Source organism: Melospiza georgiana, chromosome W, assembly GCF_028018845.1.
Source record: "Melospiza georgiana isolate bMelGeo1 chromosome W, bMelGeo1.pri, whole genome shotgun sequence".
NCBI lineage: Eukaryota > Metazoa > Chordata > Aves > Passeriformes > Passerellidae > Melospiza > Melospiza georgiana.
The window spans coordinates 9,711,797-9,738,511 of NC_080464.1; the positions used below are offsets into that span (position 1 = coordinate 9,711,797).

General features: G+C 41.5%; 1 protein-coding gene across 1 annotated transcript in view; it reads right to left on the reverse strand.

Annotated features, from left to right (window-relative positions):
- The window catches only part of LOC131095403 (mothers against decapentaplegic homolog 2-like), a 93,993-nt gene that overhangs the window by 53,152 nt on the left and 14,126 nt on the right, over nt 1–26,715 (reverse strand). The window lies entirely within an intron of this gene.

Genomic DNA, 26,715 nt, shown 5'->3' on the forward strand with positions numbered 1-26,715 from the left:
CTACACAGAATCACCCAGAGAAAACTGTCTGCCAGAAACAGTTCAAGAAAAGAATGGAGTTGTATTATTATTTGTGTGGATGCATGCTGCTTTTACCCTTTTGTTTTTATTTTTGCAGTGAAGATTCAGTTGTAACTCAACCAAAGACAAATGTTAGGGTTTCTTTAGCCAAGTCCACGGGTTCTGACACCATCTGCTTATCCAATACAAGCCCTGATAAACCTTTTTCAACTTGTTTAGTTGGAGTGCCTTTCCCAGAAGGTTTTGATAATGTCACTTTTGATAAATATTGGCCATATGATGATCACCACATTTCCCCAACTCTCAGCCCGAGACACCAAACTTACATTGATAATTTTAAAGTTGATAAATCTGACCTTCAAGAATTAGAAATTTTAGGCTCACTAACTATGGACACTTGTTATTTGTTTCATTTCATAGGAAAAAATGGGCCTCATCTAAATGTTACTCCTTATCACCCAGTCCATTATTATGACTTCTTGGTGTCATCAAATTAAGCTTCTTACATATGATGAACCTCACACAGATCATTTTAACAAACTTCCAATTCAATTTCCTAAAGGAATTTGGCTCATCTGTGGAAACAGGGCTTGGCAAGGTATTCCCTCAAAACTAGATGGTGGCCATTGTGCCCTGGGACAACTTACAATAATTGCTCCCAGTCTCGAAAAAGCAATCAAAAAGAAAAATAGAAAAATAAGATCTTCCTTAGGGCATCATTATGAGGGCAACTGCGATAGTGATTTTCACCCTTGGAACTCTGGAAAATCAATTGTTACAAGCATTTTTTGGCCTCAGCCAAGTTCTTCAATTGCATTGAAACAGTTAAACAAATTAGGGTGTTGGCTCAGTAAAGAAGTAAATGCCACCTGTCCTAGATTGCAAGGCAATATGTATTCTATTTGCCATCTGTTAGAGGTGTGGCAGTTCTCTTCTGTTACTTGGGCAGTTTTCTTTATCTCTTCCACAAACCAATCCTCCCTCCAGGGAGACATCTGCTGTTAATGGGCTATTGAATGTCACTGCATGACTGATAAAAATTACATCATCCCATTGTGAGATGCTCTGCCAAGCATTCCTAACTGGATATAATCTGAGATTTTTGGGACACCAGATCAGCCTTTCCACTGGATTCCCAGAGGAACAGCTGCCTCTTCCACTGGATCTTCAGAGGAAGACTACACCCTTCTACAGGATCACTGCTTCAACAGAACCACATCTGCCACTCCAGGAGGACTGCAACCATCATTCCAATTGGACTGCTACCAACACCCTGACCAACAGTGTCAGGTTGTATTCTGACTCTGTCAGTGGTTTTTCTTTTGTATTATTGCATGTATTTTGTGGGTTTTTTTCCTTTTCCTAATAAATTGTATTTCTGACTTGGAGTCTCACACTGGTTTTGCTTTCAAACCAGAACACCACCTCTGCTATGATTAGTGATTTGCTAACACATGAAGAGGCAGTTAGACATGCCACTTGTCCTGGTTTAGAACAAATTTGGGAGAAAACCTCCAAAGGGGGCCCCTCTAGAAAGCCAACCCACGCAGCCCCTCCCCTCAACCGGCTCAGGAATGATTCCTTGGAGAGAAGTGGAAAACACCCCACAGCACACAAAATGAACAATACCAGATGACAACACTCTTTCACCGCTCTGAAAAAGATGACAAATTCAGAGTCTCTCTTGGGAATGGTCACTCTGTTATCGGTCCCTCCAGTGCTGGGGATGGCTGTTGCAGGCCACAGGGTGCAAACTCGGTGTTTCCCAGGTCGCAGTCCAGAGCAGGTTCGAGTGGTTCCAAAAAAAAGGGAAAGGAAAAACAGTCCAGGGAAAAATTTGGACTGCTTAGCAAAACTAACTAATTAGTAGAAGCAAAAAGCAAGAGCAAAGCAGGAGCAAAGCAGAAGCAAGAGCAAAGCAGAAAGCAAAGCAAAAGCCACACTATGTACTGCCCCGTCTCTGTGTCCCACCAGCCGTGGGGGAGCAGGCTGATAACAAAACAATACATTTGCTCTTCAGAGCCAGTCTTGAAGGCACAGAGCATAATATCCAGCATGAATAGAACACACAAATGGGGATACAAGCATCATAACGTCACCCTAGGACACCACTTTTCAAAACAGAGATGCTATCGACTTTCTTTTACTAGCACGTGGGCATGGCTGTGAAGATTTTGAAGGATTGTGTTGTATGAACTTGTCTGATCATTCTGCTTCTCTTCATAAACAGCTGCAAAACTTAAGAGATTTAGCTAACCAAACTACAACAGATTAAACATCTTGGCTAGACTGTTTGATGGCTGGAGCTTTGCACCTTGGCTGAAGGAACTTTGTAAAATAGGCTTGATTGTTTTAGTGGTGATAATTGTAATTACAGTAGTGGTAGCCTGTGCACTTCAATGTGTGTAGAGAATGATGAATAAGACAGTTTCTAGCATCTTTGTTTTTCATCAGAACAGGGGAGATGTTGGGAAGGATGACAGTTTGACAAGAAAGTTTAACAGATATGTATGCTTGGCAGAAAGATCTTTGAATGTAGAGTCTGAGAATTAAATAGAGATAGAAGCAAGTTTTGATATAGAAGAATAATAGAAGTGTAAATTGAGGTTTGCTGAGCCAGTCTTGCTGGACAACTAAGAAGGCAAAGGTTATGTCGAGTTGGAAAGAGGTTTTATGACTTAGAGCAAAGGATAAGCTGACCACAAACAACAGGATGTTTTTTACCAAGCAGAAAGATACCACAGGCAAACAAGACATGTCGATGCGTCAAGTAGAAAAAAGGTCTAAGAATTTTCCACTGCAAGAAAACTGAAAAACAACTTTAGGCTTAAACTGTAACATACTAACTCATGTGATTGGATAGTATTAACCATAATATGGTAATTATAGTAGTTATGATAGGCTATAGGTAAAAGTAAAGGTATAGACTGGTTCTTATGTATTAAGATGCTCAGCAAAGGAAAGTATATAATGCAATGTAACCAAAACTAAAGGGTCTTCAAGCTTCTCTGCAGCTGGAGCAGACAGCTGTAGGCACAGGCTCTGTCACCCACGACCCTGGACTGTTGTAACATCTTGGATACAATAAACTGCATTTTGAAGAGCCGCCTGAAGTCCCGCATCTCTTGTTATGGCTCTTACACTTGGGGCAGTCAATTCCAGGTGTATTAGACACCTCTCCAAATGAAAGCAAACTGTGGCCTGCACTCTGCATCCAAAGGAATTGAGAAAAATGCATTGGCAATGTCAATTGTAGCACACCGCCTGGCTGTCTTCGACTCCAGTTCATAGTGGAACTCTAATGTCTGTTACAGCAGCACTCAGTGGTAGCATTACTTCATTTAGGCCATGATAGCCTACTGTTAACCTACACCCTGCATCAGACTTTGGCACTAGCCATATGGACTATTAAAATGCAAGTGAGTCACGATCACTCCTTGACTCTCCAGTTGACGAATCAGCTCACGGATGCGAGCTAGGGAGTCTCAGTGTATGCAATACTGCTGCCAGTGCAATGTCCTGGCAATTGGCTCCTGCTGGTCTTCAACCTGCAGCAATCCTAAGATGAAGGGATCTTCTGAGAGGCCTGGCAGGGTGGATAATTATTTGACCTTCCCTGTATTTATTGTAGCTACACCAAAAGCCCATCAATACCCTTTTGGATCCTTGAAGTAAGTACCCTCTCCTGAGGCAGTCCATGCCAAGGAGACAGGGGCCTCTGGGCCAGTCACAATGGGGTGATTTCGTCATCTGCCCCCTGTTAAGCTCACCTAAGCCTCCAACACAGACAATTCTTGGTATCCCCCTATCACTCCACAGATCCAGATGGGTTCTGTGCCCCTGTACCCTGATGGCATCAGTGTACACTGTGCACCGGTATCTACTAAAACTTTATACTTCTGTGGATCTGATGTGCCAGGCTATCAAACCCACACAGTCCAGTATACCCGATCATCCATTTCCTCCTCCTGGCCAAAGGCAGGGACTCTATTCCTGTTCCTGGTCAGAGTACTCGCTGTCTGACCTTTGCGATGCCATGCCAGATGTCCCCTCACCAGGGTCAAAGGAAGTGATTTCACCTGTGTCTGGGAGATTGCTGATTGTCTTCTTGTCTCTCTGCAGCAACTACACTGACAGCCTTCTCAGGCAGCCCCTTCTTAACAACTCTCTTCCCTCTCAGTTCACTGACACGGGCTTCCAGCTTAGAGGTGGGTTCACCATCCGACTTCCTCATGTCCTCCCTCTGGTCACAAAGAAACAGAGTTCATTACATGGCCTGTGCTTGGGGTTTCCCTCTGACTGGGGCAGGAGAGAACTGACCTCTTGGGCTGCCCCTAAAAGCTGAGGTGCTGGCCTGTAGGAATGTGGAAGTACCCAGAGTTTCTTGTAAGTTTCAGTGTCTTCCTGGCTCCATCTCTACAGTTGGCATATCCATTTTCAGGTAATACATTGCTACCAAGCTTCTGGAATATGATGCAGGGGAACTTTGAATCACCTTCCTCCACAGGGCCATTGAGCAAGAGACATCATCTGGATCTTTAGGGACATTATTCTTTAGATCACTATAGACAACTTGCAGCACTGTTAATTCTCTCAATAACTGGATACCTTCATCTGCAGTGGTCCACTTCCCTGGGGAGTTCACAAGATCTTCCTTAAACAGATATCTTGCCCTCACGCTTGAGAGAAGCCATTTCCAAAAGCTGCAAATTGCTCCTTCCTTCCCAATTCCTCTTTCAATTTCCCAGTCTTTAGCAAGGGATCCCAGCTGTTGGGCTTCATGACCTAACTGCTGACTGTCAGCCCCATTATCCCAGCATCAAAGCAGCCATGCAGAAATCTGCTCACCTGGCTGGAAGCTGTAATCTTTATGCAAGCCTCAAAGTTCTGATGAAATCAGGGACTGAGTAACTTCAGTTTCCTGTTTGATTTGCCTCACTCCTTTCAATTTCTGTGTTGAAGGAACAGCTTCTTGATCTAACTCCTCCTTTGCTGATTCTCCTTCTTCCTCCTTGGTTGGATAGATGGGCAGAGTCCAGTAAGATGAAGTTTAACAAGTCCAAGTGCCAAGTCCTGCATTTTGGCCACAATAACCCCCTGCAACTCTATAGGCTGGGGACAGTGTGGCTGGACAGTGGCCAGGAGGAAAGGGACCTGAGGGTACTGGTCAACAGCCAACTGAACATGAGCCAGCAGTGTGCCCTGGTGGCCAAGAAGGCCAATGGCATCCTGGCCTGTATCAGGAATAGGGTGGCCAGCAGGACCAGGGAGGTCATTCTTCCCCTGCACGTGGCATTGGTGAGGCCACAACTTGAGTACTGTGTCCAATTCTGGGCCCCTGAGTTTAGGAAGGACCTTGAGATGCTTGAACGTGCCCTGAGAAGGGCAACAAGGCTGGTGAGGGGCTTGGAACATAAGCCCTATGAGAAATGACTGAGGGAGCTGGGGTTGTTTAGCCTGGAGAAAAGGAGACTCAGAAGTGACTGTATCACTCTCTACAACTTCCTGAAGGGTGTTTGTAGTCAGGTGGGGGTTGGTCTCTTTTTCTAAGCAGCAACTGAGAGAACAAGAGGATACAGTCTTAAGCTGCACCAAGAGAAATTTAGGTTGGATGTTAGGAAAAAGTTTTTTACGTAAGGAGCGATAAAGTACCAGAATGGTCTGCTCAGGGAGGTAGTTGGAGTCACCATCCCTGGATGTGTTTAAAAAAAGACCAGATGTGGTACTCAGTGCCATGGTTTACTTGAGGTGTTAGGGCATGGGTTGGACTTGATCATCTTAAAGGTCTCTTCCAACCTAGTGATTCTGTGTGTGATCCTCCCTTTCTAATTGATTATATAGACCTGTAGCTCTCCTTATCCATATTTCCTTTTCACTACTTGAGCAATTACTGTAGTTGCTGAGGTTTGAGTCCCTTTCTCAGGCATAGTGTCCTCAAATGCAGTTTGGGTTCCTGCCTCAACTACAGTCCTCTGAGAGTACTGTAGAGTGGCTCTGTAGGCACAGACCAGGCCCCAGTACAGGGTGAGAAGCTTCTGGTTTTCATTGGAGTAGGCAAGGCACCCTTCTATCAGTTGACAGGTCAGTTTCTTATGGTTATTTATCTGTTCAGGAGTCAAGTCCCAGGCAATGGCAGGTGATAATCACCCAAGGAAGCTTCCCAAATCCTTCCACACATCCTGATACCCAGGAACTGGATGGCTCAGGGCAGATTTCAATAGCTCCTCACCTAAAGTGTTTTCTCTTACACCAGAACAACATCAGATTCCACAAACCACATGATTTCTTAACCATATTAATTAATAGTAATACACAAATCAGATAAGGATGAACATGGACCACAGGAGTCTGCATTGTAAAACCATTCACATCAATCTTGGGAAGGCAGAAGGAGGTATAATCCCCTCATCATCCACACAAGATAGCTCCTCCAGCCATCAACATAAAGACAAAGCACAGAACCATTGCTTGTATTACCATAATCCCAAACTCAGCAAAAGATAAGCTGTGCAGCTGACAAACTCCATGTTCCACACGGAAGCTTGTACTTGGTAACTTCTATTACTGTAGCATGCAATATATATATATATATATACATATAAATTGGGTGCCAAAAAGGAAAAGCCATAAAAATAAAATGCATATTGTCTAAGCTCAGTAAAGCGAGACTTAGGTATTGTTCAAACCCATAAAGCAGAACCCAAACCAGCAGGAACCAGGCTCCTGGTTTTGGCCAGGACACATTGACCTAGGAGTTGGCCAAACCTCCACAGCGCATGCCCAGAAACGAAGGTCAAGTAGCAAACACCTGAGGAAGACTTCTTACTTCATTGAAAGACCCCTGCCCACGACCCCCAGAAGGCATGGCACCACAGAAGACTAAGTATAATATGAAGTGCAAGGAGGCAGAGAGTGGGCGGACAGGGAGGTGTGGGCTTGCGGGATCAATGTGTACTTAAACCTGAAACCTGTCTTGACCAGGTACGCATGTATGGTGGAAATATCCCCCATGTGTCCCAGCTGGAATAAAACATACTTGCTTTACAATCTTCATTGTCACGTCCTAATTCTGCAACTTAGTTTTGGCGAGCCAGGCAGAAGGATCTCTTTGTCTGGCTGCAGGAACCCCAGGAAGTGGACATCCTAGGCGCACCCCAGGTCTTTCTGGAGGACCTCTGCTCCCCAGGCTTGCTGCGGGGATGAACAAGAACCCCTTCTATACAGCTGATAAGGTATGTTTTACTGGAATTACGGGGGGCTCAAGGTATACTTATAAGATGCTGGGGACACCCACGCTTGGCGAAGGTAGTGTGTCAGAGACATCTGACATAATGTGTTGACCTTTGGGAAAGGGTACTGGAAAGTCGGTGAGAGGAGGTTTCTGCTGACTGCACAGTGTGGCTGCTAGTGAGCTTTGGGGTAGCTCAAGCAGAATCTAAGGTATTATCAGTATTTTGTATAAGTTTGCTCCTATAATCCTCACTGCTCCTGTATAAATTGTGTTTGTTGGGATATATGGTGTTTTGCAACTTCATCACTTCAATTCTTGGTGGTGGCTGGGTAATTTAAGTTTGTTATTTTCTTATATAGTGTCTCTTGAAAGCATGTCTCTTGAAAGCGTAATCTTTGGCAATCATTGTATTTATTTTTGTGGTAACACTGCCCTCTTGTGTCAAAAGATACAATTGCAACAGATCAGTAGTTTTCTGAGTTATTAAAAGTGGCTGAAGCCCAAGCTCAAGCCCAAAGGGCCTGACCATCCAGGCAGGCTCTTTTTAGACGGTTTCAGCTCAAACCGGGTGAGTTTCTAAATGATGGGGGGAGTGGACCTTTGTAAGGCGAGAGGATGGAAAAGTGAGACGGGTATACTTAGGAGGAATATACTTAGACTCAGCAGGTCGGTACCTGTAGGGGCCTGAGTTAACTTATGTATTGTAAATATATGTATGGCAGTGAAAGATCTTTGTATTGTATTAGTGACCCTGCCCTGATTCTAGTTATTGTAAATGGGCTGCAGCTGTGATGTCCTTGATTGGGCAGCAGCTGTAGCCCATGGAGGTAGCTGAGATAAAAAGGGGGCGGGGTGGTCAGGGAGAGCCTTAGAGAGGAGCCCTGACCGAGAAGCAACAGCACCACTGCTGTGAAGATCTGCCATGAGAAAACCACCAAGAAGCTATGAGACTCAGGAAATATAATTATACAACAACATGAATACAACATCTGGTGACCCCGACGTGATAAAGATCTGCAGCCACAACGAACATTGAATGAAGGTATGGAATCCCCCGGACAGCCGAGAGCTGTGGCAGCCAGAGAGCTGGGACAGAAGATAGGACAGCCGAGAGCTGTGGCAGCCAGAGAGCTGGGACAGAAGATAGGACAGCCGAGAGCTGTGCCAGCCAGAGAGCTGGGACAGAAGATAGGACAGCTGAGAGCTGTGGCAGCCTGAGAGCTGGGACTAGACAGCTGAGAGCTGTGGCAGCCTGAGAGCTGGGACTCTAGAATATAGTAAGGCCTTTAAATCAAGGAGCTGTAACAGCAGAAAGCTATAAGATTATGGCTTTTCAGAGAGCTGTAAGACTATGGCCTTTGAGGAGAAGAGCCTGGGAACATCTAGGGATTTGTGTGTGTGTTTAAAGACAGCCGAGAGCTGTGGCAGCCTGAGAGCTGGGACTATAGAAGAAAAGACAGCTGAGAGCTGTGGCAGCCTGAGAGCTGGGACTCTAGAAGAAAAGACAGCTGAGAGCTGGGACTCTAGAAGAAAGGACAGCTGAGAGCTGTGGCAGCCTGAGAGCTGGGACTAGACAGCTGAGAGCTGTGGCAGCCTGAGAGCTGGGACAGATATGTATATTGTAATTGTAAAGTTGCTAAAAGAAAAGGGGGAAATGTAGGGGCCTGAGTTAACTTATGTATTGTAAATATATGTATGGCAGTGAAAGATCTTTGTATTGTATTAGTGACCCTGCCCTGATTCTAGTTATTGTAAATGGGCTGCAGCTGTGATGTCCTTGATTGGGCAGCAGCTGTAGCCCATGGAGGTAGCTGAGATAAAAAGGGGGCGGGGTGGTCAGGGAGAGCCTTGGAGAGGAGCCCTGACCGAGAAGCAACAACACCACTGCTGTGAAGATCTGCCATGAGAAAACCACCAAGAAGCTATGAGACTCAGGAAATATAATTATACAACAACATGAATACAACAGGTACCTGGCTTTTGATTGGGAACAATCTCCAGTTGAGAGAGAACTTAGAAATCCCAATAGACAGGGACAAAGAAGAGTAGTTCCCTGTTTTGTGTGTAGGCTGACAATCTTTTGTTGGGAATCATGGTAGTATTCAGCCTGGGTTCTTCTCCGGTCCAAACAGCGTAAAAGGAAGTGGCATAGCATATCTCACAGGTGAAAGCCTACATGCTCCAGGTGTACCCCAGAGCGGCAATATTATATTTGGGAAATGGCTCTTGCCTAATGTGAGATAGTTAACTTGATCTGTGGAAAGAGTAATTTAGTCCCTGAAATTTGGGATGTTTTCGAAGATGACTGGGAAAAGGTGAAAGATCAGTATAAGCAGAGGTTTGAGTGGAAAAGAAAGAAAGAAAGAAAGAAAGAAAGAGAAATAAGGCGAGAGACAATGGGAAGCCAGCAGAGTAAGAAAGTCCCTAAAAGAGTCCTTCAGGATGCATACTAGCCCATTGCAAGGAGATTGTGGGGATGGGAGGAACGGAGAGTAAAAAGGTTTTGATTAAATACTGTAATCAGTGGTAGCCTCTGTATAAATTGGGGCAAAGTGGTTGTCAAATAGGACAATATAAAATATAATACCACATTGCAGTTGATGCCTCAGGTTTTAGCTTTTATATTTTTCAGATTCTGTTCTGCTTTAGTGTGTACTTCTGAGCTTCATATTAGGGGATAGTAAGCTCTCTTCACAGAGTAGGTAGACAAAACAATTCCTTCTCTAGCTGCGGACCAAGGACAACTGATCCAAATCTCAGTCTCAAGAGCGTAAACAATGGTGGACTGAAGAGAGGGAAACAAGGATGGGAATTCATAACCTAAAGCTATAATTGGACTATTAACTCCAATATGCTAATGGACCAGAACTTATGAAAGTGTGAGACCCCATGACTGGTTGCCCATTTTGTGACTATTTTGGGTTCATCTTGGGTGTAGCCCTGACTGGGCTCTTGTGCTGCCCAAGTTGTATCCATTGAGGCCTTCTAATAAATTTCTACTTTATTCTTTAACTCTGCCTAGTCTCTGTTCTAGGTCAGACTTCATAAGGCATCATAGTAATGTTATTTTTGAGGCAGGAAGGAAAATGGGATGAGGCATCATATGCAGATATGTTTTTCACCTTGCAAAATCATCCAGAATGGCAAAGGGATTGTGGTATAAACCCACCGCAAGATCCTATAGTTTTAGCATTGGAAAAGGAAAACAGAGGGGTCCCACATAAATTAAAACTATGCTGTTCTGCCTGTAGTATTGGCCAGCAGTGCACTAGAAATGATAAGATATATAAGGAATAAGATTCTGATTTGGATGATCTATATAGACCCCCTCCTCAATCACTGGAGTTGGGTGGGAACTCAGAGAGGGCATCAATACCCCTGGGAAGTCCAGTATCCTTCCATACAAGGACAAGAACTAGGGAACAACCAGCAGCTTTGCAAGCACCCCTTTGAGAAGCAGTGGGACCAGATGGAACAATGATATTACTAAAGGTTCCTTTCAATAGCAATTATTTGGAAATATGGAATAAGAATGTAAAAGACTACCAAAAGGATCCTATAAGTATAGCTGAACATTTCCGGTTAATAATAAAACAACACAACCCTGATTGGAATGATATACAGTTACTATTACATGCAATGACAGAAACAGAGAAACAGCTGATCTTAAAGGTAATGGGATTTGGCTGAGGAGCACTACAAAACACTAGGAAAGGATGTGAATGAATTATTTCCCCTCCAGGATCCAAGGTGAGATGTGAATAGAGCAGCAAAAAGACAAAAATTGCTAGAATATCAGGAGTGGATTGCAAAGGGAATAGAAAAGGCCATCCCCAAATCCATTAACTGGTCAGCTTTGTATGCTGTCAAACAAGGTCCCTCTGAGTCTCCATCTGAGTTTCTAGATAGGTTAAAAGACACAATGCGTCACAGTGCACCCTTAGACCCAGAATCAGATAAAGGAATACAACAGTTGGTGTCGTCATTTTTAGGGCAATCTACCAGTGATATAAGACACAAACTTCAGAAATTAAGATGCATGGAAGGAAGAAACTTGGAAATGTTACTGCATGAGAGAGTGGAGAGTGTTCAGTAACTGTGAAGAAGGGAATAAAGGAAAACAAGGAAAGGTGATCGCAGTAGCTAAAAAGGAGAACAAAAGTTCTAAAAAGGGGCCATCACCTCCTCGCCTGGGGAAAGACCAATGTGCTATTTGTAAAAATTAGGCCATCAGAAAAAATGAGTATCCAGAGCACTAGGGGAAAGGAAATAAAGGGGCAAAGGTGGTGGCAAATGGGAATGAAAACTGATGGGAACCAGGGGAATCTTCCCTAGCAGATCTGCTGGTTATAATAGAGCTAGGGGAGGGAAAGGAGCAAAACCAGGTGAAAACTCTAGTTGATATGGGGGCAACATATTTGCTCTTAAATAAAGCTCTAACCCCTATGGGAGAAGATTATATAATGGTTAAGAGAGCCACTGGCCTAGTTGAAAAAGCTTATTTTTGTCAACCACTAAAATATAGAATGAGAAAGCAAATAGGCATACACAAATTGTGGTACAGGCCTAACTCACCACAGGCACTCCTGGGAAGGTATCTACTTGAACAATTAAATGCGATAATCAGATTTTAAAAAGGGGAGATTACTCTGGAGGTAGATGCTCAGCAATACATTCAAATAATGAGTTTACTTTTAGTTGATGTTCCCATAGAAGGAGAAATCAGTGAAGACATAGCCCAAGTGCACTCTAGAGTGTGGGCCACTGAGAAGCCAGGAAGAGCTAAAAGTGCATCACCGGTAGAGGTAAAGCTTAAAGAGGGACAATGACTAGTAAGAATAAAACAATATCCTTTAAAGAAAGATAGAGAAAAAATCCAGCCAGTAATAGAAAGATTTTTGCAATGAGACTTGTTAAGAGAATGTGAATCTGATTTCAACATCCCCATATTACTGGTCTAGAAACCTGATAGAACGTATAAAGTGGTCCAAGAATTAAAAGCTGTCAATAAAATAGTAGAGGATTTATACCCCATAGTAGCGAATCCATATACTTTGTTAACAGTATTAACACCAGAAATAACTTGGTTTACTGTTTTAGATTTGAAGGATGCTTTTTTTTGCCTTCCTCTCCATGAAGCCATTCAAGAGATATTTGCCTTTGAACGGGAAAGTCCTAAAAGTAGACAAAGAACAACTCACCTGGGCTGTACTGCCTCAAGGATTCAAAAATTCCTCCACCATATTTGGCAATCAACTTGCCAAGGATCTTGAGTCTTGGGAAACCCCACCCGAGAAGGGGAGATTGCTACAATATGTAGATGACATCCTGATTGCCACTCAGACAGAAGACGCTTACATGGCTTGGACAGTACGTCTCTTAAACTTCTCAGGGCTCCAAGAGTAGAGTGTCTAAGAAGAAAGTCCAGGTAATGCGGCAAGAAGTCATTTATGTGGGCTATAAGATTAGTGCTGGGCAAAGGACCTTGGGACAAGCCTGGAAGGAGGCTATATGCCAAACACCAAAGCCACAGACTGTAAAAAAACTGAAAACTTTTCTCGAGATGACCGGGTGTGATAGGAATGCTGACACAGCAGCAGAGAAGTTCCTGACCCCCCGACTCAGAACTTATCTTTATACCCTTTTAAGGAAAAAGCTTGTAACCCTTACCTATTGGTCACTTATGGTCCCTCTAACCCTTTGCCATTGGTTGGGCTTGGATTCTGGCCAAGGCTATAAAAGTAGCATACTGTACCCCTACTAACTCAGAAGAAGAGCTGAGACCCTTCACGGACTCCCCAAATAAAGCCATCTTCATGGAATAGCCGGCGTCTTCTTCCTTCTCCTCTCTCTCTGTCTGCTGGAGCCTCGAGCCAAGGGCAAACTTACCCAGCAGCAAGCTGAAATCTTATGAGCTGGCTAATCACTATAAGAGCTGAGTATCACCCTGCTTGTTGGAAGTTTGACCTGCAGTCTCTTTGGCTGAGCGAGCTAGCATCTGGCACTCTATCCCCCTGGGGACAGAGATCCCGGGCTCATGTTCTGCCTATGATAAGGCCAATACAGGCTTTATTATAGGTGGTATTGCCTCTGGATCTATAATTATGGACTACTTGTTAAGCCCCTGTATGCACTAATCAACACCAAGTAGAAGCATCTTCAATGGGATAAACAAGCCACACGGGCCTTCGAACAATTGAAAAAGGCCCTGATGTCAGCTCCAGCTCTGGGGCTCCCTGACATGAATAAGCCTTTCTTTTTGTTTTCTCATGAGAGACAGGGAATTGCCCTAGGAATACGGGCACAAGATCTGGGTCCATACCGTAGGGCAGTCGCCTACATTTCTAAGTAACTAGACACGACTGCAAAAGGATGGCCAGGGTACTTGTGTGCGGTAGCAGCCATGGTGCTCAACAACCAGGAAGCATGAAAATTCACCTTGGGACAGAAAATGACTGTGTTGGTGTCCCATACAGTGTCTGCAGTATTAGAAGTGAAGGGTGGGCACTAGCTTTCTCCACAGAGATTCCTGAAGTACCAAGCCATAATGGTAGAACAGGATGATATAGAGATTGTGGTCAATAACACTGTCAATCCAGCTTCTTTCCTCAGTGGAAACACAGGGGAACCAGTGCACCATGACTGCCTGAAAACCATCAAAGCAACATATTCAAGCCACCTGGATCTGAAGGATACTCCTATAGAAGATGCAGAGAACTGGTTCACAGATGGAAGCAGTTATATCCTAAATGGCAAAAGGCATGCAGGATATGCCATCACCATTTGCCATGAGGTAATAAAGTCAGAGCCATTGCCTGTTAATACCTCTGCACAAAAGGCAGAGATAATTGCCTGGACCCGAGCCTTAGAATTGGCCCAAGGTAAGAACATGAACATATGTATGGATTCAAAGTATGCTTTTGGAGTCATGCATGCCCATGGAGCAATCTGGAAGGAAAAGGGGGCTATTGAACTCCCAAGGGAAAAACATTAGACATGCAGAAGAAATTCTGAAGTTAGAGGCAGTACAGCTCCCAAAGAAAATAGCAATCATGCACATCAGAGCATATCAAAAAGCAAACTCGGAATTAGAGAAAGGAAACGAGCTGGTGGACAGAGAGGCAAAAGAAGCAGTAAGGGAGAGAGATAAAAATGGAAAGAGCTTTCATTCCAGACAGAAAATTTTCCCTTGAGGGTAAGCCAAATTATTACAAAGAGGATCTGAAGCTAATCACAGATTTAGAGGGGACATACAATGAAGAAGGGTAGGCCTACACTCCAGAAGTAAGGGTACTCATACCTAGCCATTTAATATGGTCTATAGCAAGAGAAGAGCATAAGAAGCAGCATTGAGGAACAGAGGCCCTGTATAAGCACTTGACTCAGGACATCATAGCTAGAAATTTATACACTACAGTAAGGCAGGTAACCCGACAGTGTGATCTCTGCCTCTAGACTAATCCTAAAAACACTCCAAAACCAGAAATGGGCCAAATTGAGAGAGGAAACGGACCCGGTCAACAATAGCAAATTGATTTTTTGAAACTCCCAAGAAAATAGAGGGTTTTGTTATTTACTGGTGTTAACTGATAGCTTTTCAGGATGGCCCGAGGCTTTTCCCACTAGAACCGCTAAAGCTTGGGAGATGGTCACGGTATTAATCAAAGAAATAGCAAATAGTACCAGGATTTGGGGTTCCAGCTGTTATTTCCTCAGACAGAGGACCCCATTTTATTTCAAAGGTGGTACAACAGGTTAGCAACACTCTGGGTATAGATTGGCAATTACATACCCCATATCATCCCCAATCAAGTGGACAAGTAGAAAAGATGAACCACCTGATCAAGCAGCAAATTGTGAAATTAAGACAAGAGGTCAATCTGCCTTGGCCTCAGTCTCTTCCTTTAGCTCTCTTATGCATATGAACTAAGCCAAGGGCAAAGGAAGGACTGAGTCCCTTTAAGATCCTATATGAGCGACCCTATGAGATGCAGAAAGAAACATCAGCACTAGTAAAGAAACCATAACAGAATATATGATAGCCCTGGGGAAACAACTAAATAATATTAAGAAACATGTATTGGGAACCTGGTGTAGGGAATTAGATGAGCCAGTACATTATGTGCAACCTGGAGATTATGTCTATGTAAAGTCTCTTGCAGAAAAGACTTTGGAACCACAGTGGGAAGGCTCATTTCAAGTGCTCCTCACCTCCTTCACCGCAATCAAGATCAGAGAGCAAGCTGCATGGATACATCACACTAGGATCAAAAAGGCTTCACAATCACCATGGAGAATCTAGGAAGTACAACCTGGAAAGCTATGCCTGTCATGATCATAGCCATGGCTGTCACAGATGTCAATGCAAGACCACCTGTGTATAATGTAACTGCCATGTATGTTTGTCATGGGAAAGCTTATGACTTTAACTCTTGTGAGTCTCTGTGGCAGGTGTTACAAATCACAAATTCAACTATTTGGATGGAGAAATGTCCCAGGATGTAAGGTAAAGTTTGTTCAGGATGGAATACACCGAGGACCCATAAAACCCATTCAAATTGGTACTCAATGCTGTGACAAATGCTTAACCAACTGTTCTGAATCCAGGACTGTAGTAATTTGTATTACATCAAATAGAGAAACTAGAACAACTCCACAAACCCTGACACCAAGAGAAACCATAGTCACCCAGGCCACACTAATTCAAACCCCAAAAGAAACAATTCAACCTTTAATCACCAAAATAGGACCTTATGCTACTAAAAAGACAGGGATCCAAAGGCTATTGCTCAATCCAGAGTAGTCCCTAAAGTGAGTAGAGATGGCAATGCAAGTAAAGGCTTCTGCTATTTGGTCAGAGTATACTCCATTCCTCAAAACTTCTCTTATGGAATGGACCACTTGGTTGCAAAAGTGTGCACCTTATACAATCAAACAGAAAAGAGATCTTACAGGAATATTGAGACAGGACTGGGGGTCTTGAACACAATAGATTCAGAGCTATTAATGAATAAATTGACTGCAAACAGTAATGATATAGTTAAATTGCAACAACCCTTACAATCATCTTTATTAGCATTAGGTACTAGCCAGTAGAAATTGTCCAAGATATTAACAGAGTAGGAAAACATAAAAGAATGAGATCACGAATTGATAACCAACACTCTGGGAACAGCTATTGCAAATATCTCTTTAGCCCTTGGTTTCATACAAGTGCAATTGTGGATGCAATCAGTGGCTGCCTCAATTATTAGGGAAGGTTGAGAAGGTACCTTCCCCACTAAGATTCACAACATCATCTGGGACAATGCTTCTGACTTAGAGAGAACTCCGGTCCTGGTGGGTTTTAGTCAATTTCACCTATGACCCTGTAACAAGTGTAGTGACTGCTTTTGTTTTAACTATACACAATGCAACAGTGAGTATGATTCACCCAATAGTCGCCTTAAGATGAAACCACGAAGGAGCTGTGCTACATCCTTCTGAACACAGAACATGGGCACGAGAAACTGAAGAGAAGTAGCGGACTATTAATATAGTCATGTGCCATGAGAAAACAACTAGGGTTCATATGTAAGGAAAATGAAAATGATGACCAAGATATTTGCCTAGACACAAAACAAAGCATTTGTCACTGAAATGCACTCAATCAACCAGACAACTCCGCTTGTGTATATAGGTCAGGGTTGTGTATGTCTCAGAACAGCATGCTCCACTATAGTGGTGGATAGACTCCCTGTGAATGACACACAATCTAATTTGTGTATTTATAACTTTATCGAAATTGAAGGATGTGATTTTTTCCTATCAGGCACCTGTTATATCACATCAACATATAAAGGCAAAGTTGACTACTGTGCAAGACATATCACCTGTGCCCATAGGGATGAATCTTACTTTGGTCAAGCAGTTATTAAAACACAAAGACCTTCAAGAAATTCTTAAAGAAAATAAAAACATAGGGAGGAAGACCTTGATAACAATACACCATGACACAGAGACAATAAAGAGTCTTTAGAAGGATAAAGGAAGATACATCTCACCACTGGTGGGATGTACTCTTTAGATGGTCCCCTACTGCAACACGGTTTCTAAACTGATTGTGTCATCCTATAGTAGTTTTGCTAATTCTAGCTGGATTAAGTTTTGCTTTGTCTTTGGTTATGATTTTTTAGAATTTAAAACTGTCAAAAAGGATGGCCACAATGTCTATTATATTATCAAATCAACTAGTCAAAAAAAATCATAGAAAATATGCTAAGTACTTTAAGAAGCAAAAGAATTTGCATTACTTAAAAGAAAAAGGGGGGGATTGATATGGGAGACATTTATGTTTATGAAAATTCAGAGTTTTAAAAACATAACATATTTAGACAGGTAGAGGGAAACAGAAAAATATAGCTTATTTTGCAAGTTTGAAAAAGTACAGAACACAGCTTGTAGCAGGAATGTAACTTGTTAGGTAGAAACAATTTGTAACAGAACACATAGGAATTTAGTTGCTAGGTAAATGTGGTTACTGGCAACTGGTCAGAGAAGAGAGTCAGATAATTTTTCCCAGGCATTGTCCTGGGAAGTTTTGGGAAAGCTCAGAGAAAGAATTAAAACAATTTTTGCAGCTGGTGTTTTGAACATGTTGCTTACATGTAAAGAGGTGCAAGAAGGGTGGTGTGTCTAATTAGCCAATGGTGTGAGGGATATTGATTGAGGAACAATCAGGTACACCTGTATTGTAACTGTCTATAAAAGTGTGTGGTTTTTAATAAACTCGGCTTTTTCCACAACGAAGAAAATGGAGTCCCGCATGATTTATTTAAATAGGTAAAAGCCATAAAAATAAAATGTATATTGTCTAAGCTCAGTAAAGCGAGACTTAGGTATTGTTCAAACCCATAAAGCAGAACCCAAACCAGCAGGAACCAGGCTCCTGGTTTTGGCCAGGACACATTGACCTAGGAGTTGGCCAAACCTCCACAGCGCATGCCCAGAAACGAAGGTCAAGTAGCAAACACCTGAGGAAGACTTCTTACTTCATTGAAAGACCCCTGCCCACGACCCCCAGAAGGCATGGCACCACAGAAGACTAAGTATAATATGAAGTGCAAGGAGGCAGAGAGTGGGCGGGGAATGGGTGGACAGGGAGGTGCGGGCTTGCGGGATCAATGTGTACTTAAACCTGAAACCTGTCTTGACCAGGTACGCATGTATGGTGGAAATATCCCCCATGTGTCCCAGCTGGAATAAAACATACTTGCTTTACAATCTTCATTGTCACGTCCTAATTCTGCAATTCACTGACCTACTAAAATTTGCTTGTACATTTCAGAATAAAAAGCCACAATTTGGGGAATCTTTTCTGAACAAATGCTCAAGTCAGATTATTGTGCAGCATTTGTTCAAGATGATTTTCCCAACCTCATTGTTCTTCTGCCAATTTTTAAGCATATGCAGCAAGATGCGAACTTACTCCAGCTCTCAATTGTTCTGTTGTATCCTGCTGATCAGCTTCAAATAATACAGCATGACAGAAGCCAAAGAAAGTTGTTCATTATGAGACTACAGCATTTTATACAGTAAATTTTAGTTTTCCACCAATCAGCACTGCAACTCAGAGTAATTAAACAAAAAGTAAACAAGACATGGGAAGTTACTTTTATTAAATCAGCAGGTATAGATTTGAAGCAGGATTAAATCAGTAGGGAGCCTATTAACTAGCTATTTGTGTTAAAAGTTGCAGAAGCAAAAGAACTGCAGTATGTTGTTTATCGTAAACATTCTTTGTAAGCTAACTGCCTGAGCAACACAACCAGGAAGGGGTTTTTTTCTGTAAAATTGCTCTGGTTGTCATAAAACATTCCCACCAGTAAAAACAGCACTCGTGTTTTGGTACAGTACCAAGAAAACTAAATTAGCTAACTTCTACAGAAGAAAAATATAATGAGGAGAGGAATCTTCATTACATTGAATAGTTGGCCTGATATAAAGGCAAATTATCACAGTAAACCAGGGAATAGTTTAGAATTGACTGAAGCTAACTAAAGCCTTGATTCCATTACCGGAGGGAAAATAAGTACTATTTATGAGATAATTTGGGGCTCAGTATTGACAACAAAGCACAGTCAACATTTTTCTTGAGTGACTAATATGTCTTCTTAATGGCAGCATGAAGGGCCAGATACAGATATTATTCTAACTAGTTAGAGCTTTATGCCAGGATTTACTGAGCAGGTAAGTCACTAAAGTAATTAAAAGTAGCTGTTTTTCATTTGCTTAAAACTCAGCAGTCCTAGCACCAGTTGTTAACCTGACAAACAATAAAAATCAAGCAAGCTTTAACACTTAATTTTGAATCCGATTTTTCCTGCTTACTATTAAGATAATCCTAATGAGGAGCAACAGTAACTTGAACTTGCACAAATTCCAACATTTTTTCACCTATAAACTTGCTTTCCACATCACTGATACTACAATGAGAACAATACCTTAAACTTACTCCCTAAACAAATAATACAGCTTATACTACTGAGGTGAAGAAATTGCATTATCCTGCACCTTACAAAAAATCATCTAAATTTATAGACTGAAAAATGACAGCAAACTAAAAACTTGTAAGGTTACCTGAGAAAAAGCAGCAGAGCCAAGGCCAGAATCCACATCCCCTGAGCCTTTATCCAGTGCTTCAGTTAGTATACAATATAGTCCCCAAAATTCAATGTTTTTTCCCCCCCAACTTGAGAGACAAGCTCCTTTGAACTATACAGCATTTTGCTACTGGCTAAGTATCTTGTACATTTATATTTTTACATGTTGACCTACCTCAAAAGACATGCCGATACTTTCTGCTTGACACACCAACTCTAACAAGTTATGTGGCTAAGTTACATGGCTTCCTGAATTGCGCAAGCTTCAGACTGGTAGCCCTAAGTATCTTTAATACTCTAAGACTTCTTTTTTCAGGATGACATCATTATAAGATGCTCTAACCTGAACTATGTCTACACTAAGGCTTAACCTTAGTTATAGCAATTCAGTCCTCATCACCAGCTGTGCAACAAACCAAGTTATCAGCTATATTTTAGTATTTATAATTAAAACTCAATTACACTTGAACACAATCGCTATTCTTAACTTCAATCAACACTGTTAGAAGGCTAGAAAACTTAAATCTTCAAATTCATCTTCTAAAGAATGACTGATTTGCAAGGTCCTAACTGCTGTAATACACAGTGTCTGGGCAGTGCCCTACTGATGCACATACGTTCTTCTGTATACAGATATCAAAATGATTTGGGTTGAAAAGGACCTTAAGACCATCTAGCCCGACCCCCCCCCCCCACCATGGGCAGGGACACCTTCCACTAGACCAGGTTACTCAAAGCCCCATTCAATCAAGCAGAATCTCACAACACTGTCTTATTGATTGCTAACATCAAGCTTAGAAATTAGGTTTCATAGAGACTTGAAGTCAAACCTGACATGAATTTTTATTTCCCATTGTATGTCCATACAGCATCTAAAAGTGTTCTGCAACCTAGAGTTTGAACATGTCATTTTACACATATGTAATTAGGGACAGCATCCTTGCGTCTATAACCACATAATCCTGAAAATTTAGGAACTAAGAAGAGCTGGAACCATTTATATTTGGGTGCAAGATCGTCTTGGAAAACCAGGTGCCAGCTTCTGCCACTCCAGCTCTGCAAAAGGCTCCAAGGAAATTATTAGAATCTTTCAGAGCACTCTCATTCTCTCTACACACTAATCAAGACTGCACAATACAGCACTACAGAACATGGAACAGTTGAAAGTGGTCATTGTAAAATTATTGAAAGAAATGCTTAACACAGATTAAAAGACACTACAAAATGTCAGAAAACACTCCTAAAGTCAACGGCTTCACACTTACCACTTTTAGAAACAACAGACTGCTTGTCTCACAGGATCACCTTACATTTTATGTTCAGGCAATGCAGGTGGACTCTATTCACCAGACAAGCAGCTGCCTGGCTGTTTCCTAGGCTGGAAATTCAGGCTGCACAACACCGTTTACTGTAGAAGGCACTGGGCCTGCTAGGACTCCGTGGAGGGAAGAGGCTTAAAGATAAGAAAATGCCAAGTCACGGTGAAATAGCAAAGAAGCCCCTGTCTTCCACCTTTCAGACCCCTGCTTATCTCTCTGTAACCCCATAGGTCACTTTCCCTTAACCCCTGCTATTGGACAATTTTGGATCACTCCATACCCTATTATAATGGGCGGCTTTAGCCCATTCTGGTTAGAAGAGCCGTCGCTGAAACCCTTCATAGACCCCCAATAAAGACATCGCTGCGGAACTCCAGAGCAGCCTTCTCCTCTCTCTGCATCTGCCGGCTGGCCTGCAGCGCCTTAGCAAGCAAAAGAGCTGAACTCAAAGAGCTGATAATCACTAAAGAGCTGATATTCCTTATGCTTGCTAAAGGTTGCCAGCGGCTGAGAGCTGCTTGGGTTTCGGGCAGTCTGTCGCCGCAAGAGGACTGAGCTATCCGGCCTGTGCAGCCTGCTCTCAGCAGGAGGCCGGGACAATTTACTAAGAGGAAGTCACACAGTAAGCTGCCAGAGAAGTACATACACATAGGGCCAACTCCAAGATGAAGAAATGTCACACGCAACAGGAAGCTACTGCAAAGCACACCATCACTCTGTCCTTACTGCCCTGTGGACACCAGAGCCTGGTGCAATGCACTTAGAAAGCACCAAGAACTTTCTTTAGTCTTTTACAAAGAACATAGAGACAATGTTCAACTCCCACCATAATTACAGAACTGAGAAAAGGAAGGACAATTTGATCTTCCTGCTATACCTTTCCAGTTAACACAGCCAAAGTCTTCACAGTACCAGCTATCATGATGATAAGGGGATTTTTAAGCTTATTTGGCCAACACTCCCCAAAATATCAACTATCTCTTGCCATATTTCCAGGAAAGATCTCTCTGGCTTTCTTCTAAAGCATTATTTTAATTGAAATTCCAACAAGAGAAAAATCACAGGGAGCTCTGCTTCACCCTCAATAATCCCGTCATAAGAAAAGGGAGTCAGTTTATAAACAAACAATTTACAAGCACATTCTTCCTGTAACCTCAGCAATAAAAATAGTATATTCTGATGCACTGTTTAAATAACTATACTTATTTTAGAAAGCTTAAGATGTTCAACTATAGTCTTCAAAAATTCATAGAACCAATTTACAGCTAAGTGAATGCATCCAGACTGAGATATGGTATATGCCATGAGAATGTTCTTTATATATAGCAACTCTCAACTTGTGAGCTATGATTAAGAATCAATGTCCATCCCCAACTTCAATAGTGAATTATCCCAGCTCTGCTACAAACTAGCAGTGCCAAGTTCTGCTTCTGGGAAAACAGACTTCACCTCTGTCTGGATAGCAATGTTATTTTAGGATCTACTGTGTCAATCCAACTGCCTGCTGTTGTCCCCTTACCTAATGCACTCATAGCTTAGCAGCAGATATTGGGAACTCTCCTAAAACAGTTTCCAGAGGAACTTTTCCTTCCCCCCAAGCGTAATTGTTGAAAACACCCATTTCCAATAGATTTAACCTGTATTGCTATACTCTAAAGCAACCTATTTTGGGGAAAGATGTTAAAGTTTGAAAACAATTTATTCTAAAAGCCACATTAGCTTGACATCTCTGCCCTACTGGTGATCAAAAGTATCCCTAAAACTAGGTTATTGCATGCAGCTATGTGATCACTTTCCTGACAAATATTCCCAAGGAATTAAAGAAAACATGCTAACAAGTAGCACAGGTTATATTCAAGAAAAACTGTGCCCTTTAGACCTAAATTAGAAATTATTTTTATTCAGTTATGAGAAGAAAAGGCCTCAAAATGTCATAATTATAAAATATTTTTTTTGTTCTGAAACAGCAGTTCCAAGTCAGTTATCCCATCTTTGCCTAGTTTACTTCTGCTGCTAACTCCTTTGCAGACACTGTGATCAGCACTAAAGTTCCATGTATGGAGGCTCATATTAACTAATAAAGAGAGTGAGCCTTCAGGAAACAATTTTAACATGTACCATAAGCTATGCCTAGGCTGCTTATCTTATCCTTAGTGCCAACTCACTACAGGAAATGTAAAAAAGGGCTGCAGGACTAGCAAGCAAAGGAATAACATTAGTATATTAGAGAAATTCATAATTTCCTTAGAGAAATTTGACCATGTAAAATGGTCTTGCTTTCACATGTTTGATGATCTTCCACCAGATTCTGCAGTTTTAGTAGTAATACTTCATACAAAATAAATCCCTAATACAGTCATCACATTTTACAAATGTTTGCATGGAAGCAGAACTCAACCTATGGTATGGATGTACTCAGTTACAGCTCAGGAAGGACACAGTCAGTTCTGCACTAGCTTTCAGACATATGCTCTAGAGGAACACAGGACATCATGAAGAAGTCTAAACTCAATGCTTCCCTTCAACTAGCTTTATTTCAGTTTTAAAAACATAGTAGCTACAACATTCCAGGCCAACATTATCCCAAACCTGCCCCAACTAAACTCTTATTAGTTGTACATTATCAGGCATTTTACAAAAGCATTTGGCAAGTCTATTTAAAAGAAGCAAGAAGAAGGCATGAAGCATATCTATACTCTTTTAATGACAGAAAAGCCACACAGCTGATCACACCAAAATACTGAGATGATGAAACTAGTTGTTTCTCTGCTTTGGATTCCAATACTGTATACTGTCATCACTGAAAGAACTTTTTAAATAATGAAGATAAACTATGAATATGCCATTTGACTATTGACTATGTGGCATGGTTTGGTTTGTTAAAGGCTTGGATTTTAGCTACCACTAATTGCAAAGTATTTATGGACAGGGCTTTGAGCAACCTTGCTTAGTTAGTGGAAGGTATCCCTGCCTATGGCACGGAGGTTCAAACTATGTGATCTTTAAGGTCCCTTCCAACTCAAACTATTCTATGATTCTGTGATTCTATTTCAACAGAGCAATCCATGATAATAAGGAAGAAACTGCTCCATTAAAAGACTCATATAAATGGTGGATTCACATGCCAACATTTAGTTTCAAGATACTCAGGGATTATGTGATTAAAATCCCACTGGCTTGCTGGGAGGATTCAGCAAGATAACTACAAATTACTTAGAGGGCTAGTGTCAAAAGGACCTCTGTTCAGCCTCTGCTCTAGATTACTGACCCACTTATGAAGAGTTAAGCATCCCTGCTGTGCAATGCCAACACCCACTCCATCTGTTGGCTTCTGCTTTCTCAGAACCTCTATTAGTCTGCATAAGAAGTTCTGTTAATTACATCATGAGTAGCCTTTGCACAGCACACACAGTAACAGCCTCACTCAATATGTAGTCATCTTGACAAACAGCATAGGAACAGAGCAATCCTAATTCAACAGGGTTATCAATGACACAGTAATATATAATATGCAGATTTCTGAAGAGGCGATTTAATACAACCTTTGTTCAAGCTGCTTTCAGTTTTGAGAAAAGCTTGTAGGTGTTTAGTTGCTTTAGGTTTCTATGATGAAAAAGTATACTAAAGTACTGTATCAAACTCTCTGGAAATCTCCAAGGGGACCAGAAATTTGTGAAATCACAAATGAAACTTCTGTTGAGGAAATAATGCAACAGTGGGAAACAGAAACATCTCACATTTGTCAATATCTACACTGAGTATTAGTATGTAAATCTAAAGGAAGTTTAAAAAACCCACACAAAATCAAACACAAAAACCCTCCCCAAGCAAAACAAGGTTTGAAAAGCTAGCCCAGCTGCCACATCAGAACTACATCACAGCATCTTGGCACCTCAAACTTTCTGTTGACTAGGAAGGAAAAAAGGTCCAAATTCAGCATTTTATTATTTATCCCGGCTGATCTGCAGATCGTTAAGACATTCATTAATCTGATTTCAATCAGCAGTGTCATTAACTTACTAAATCCAAGAACAAGAATCTCCAGAAGTCATTATAGTACTGAGTTGACATTTTTTATTTCCTGGGAACCCAGACTCCTGCTATCAAAGTGAAATAATATCAACAATCCAAAACCTAACTATGAAACTCAATAATTCTGGCAAGCCTGAAATAATCTCACTCCTTAATACTAAAGCCATTTCTTAGTTTAAAATTAAACCTTGTACAATTGCCAACATCACTTCAAGAGCTCTCTAGCTACTAGCTTACTCCTAAGGTAGTTAAGAAAAATAAAACCGAGGTCCAGTACTTTTTACAGCTTACTGGAGGATAGAGGAGAACAGTATATCACAGCCCAGCAAGAACTACTGGTCATAACATGGAGGCTATACAGAGTATCATAGAGCTTTGTATTTCGTTTTAAAGAATTCTTTAGTATGTCACACAAAAGGTCATGCAAGCAGGACATACCAAATGTAGACTAGGAAAATAATTGTATATTAGCATACTGTTTAAATCCTCTAGAAAAATTAGACAACTGTTCTTTTGAAATATGAATATTTACTGCCCCAGTACCTTTGCAGGAGAGCTCTAGAAGATAGATACACATTTTATATCAAGTGAATCTCTATATGGGATATTTAGCTTGTTATATGAAACACCTTGCAATTAAAGCATTTTGTCTTTATCATGGTAAAGACTTGCTAAATACATAGTCATCTTATGTCAACTCAAGAAATACATACCCCTACAGGTTCCAATCTTAGTCTACTGATATACACCAAGACAAGAAAGAGCTAATATTTTATTTCCGATTGTTTTCCAGCCAGCAAAAGGAAGAAAGCAGAAGGGAAACCCAGATAATTTTGGAACTGCTCTAGGGAAGAAAATACAAGCAGAGGGCAGCATTAGAAACAAAAGGTGGATAGAAAAGAGAAAATACAATTAAAGTAGTCATTTATTCAGAGCATACTCATGATTTTCCCAAACAGCTGTGTCAAATCTATAAGAACACTTGAACCATTATAGGAGCTATATACATTTGATATATGGAAATCGTCAGTGACACCAGTCAAACCTAGTTTGTGCTATGATTAATAAAAGTTTAAAAGTAGTTGGGATGAACATGTTAATACAGAAATTAGGGTCATAAACCAGATGCAGTTTCTCTCCCCTAGAAATTATTTTAAGTGTCAAGGCACTAAACGCCCAAAATATTCCCATGTCACCAGATCCTCTTTTTCATAGAAAACCACACCTGTGAAGTGATTTGATACTTGTGTTGCACACAATGAGCTTGCACAGGCACCTTAGCGGTATTTCTGTACAACATGAATGGAAAACAGACCACATTATACTTACAAACATAACCCTTGCCCCTCGCACAGCAGTTGCTATGAATTAAGTTGAGAAAGACAAAGCAGTAGAATGCAAGTTATTTACCTAAATGTATATACATATCAAGAGTGGAAGAACAGTTCTAGAAATATTTCAAGTTATTCAA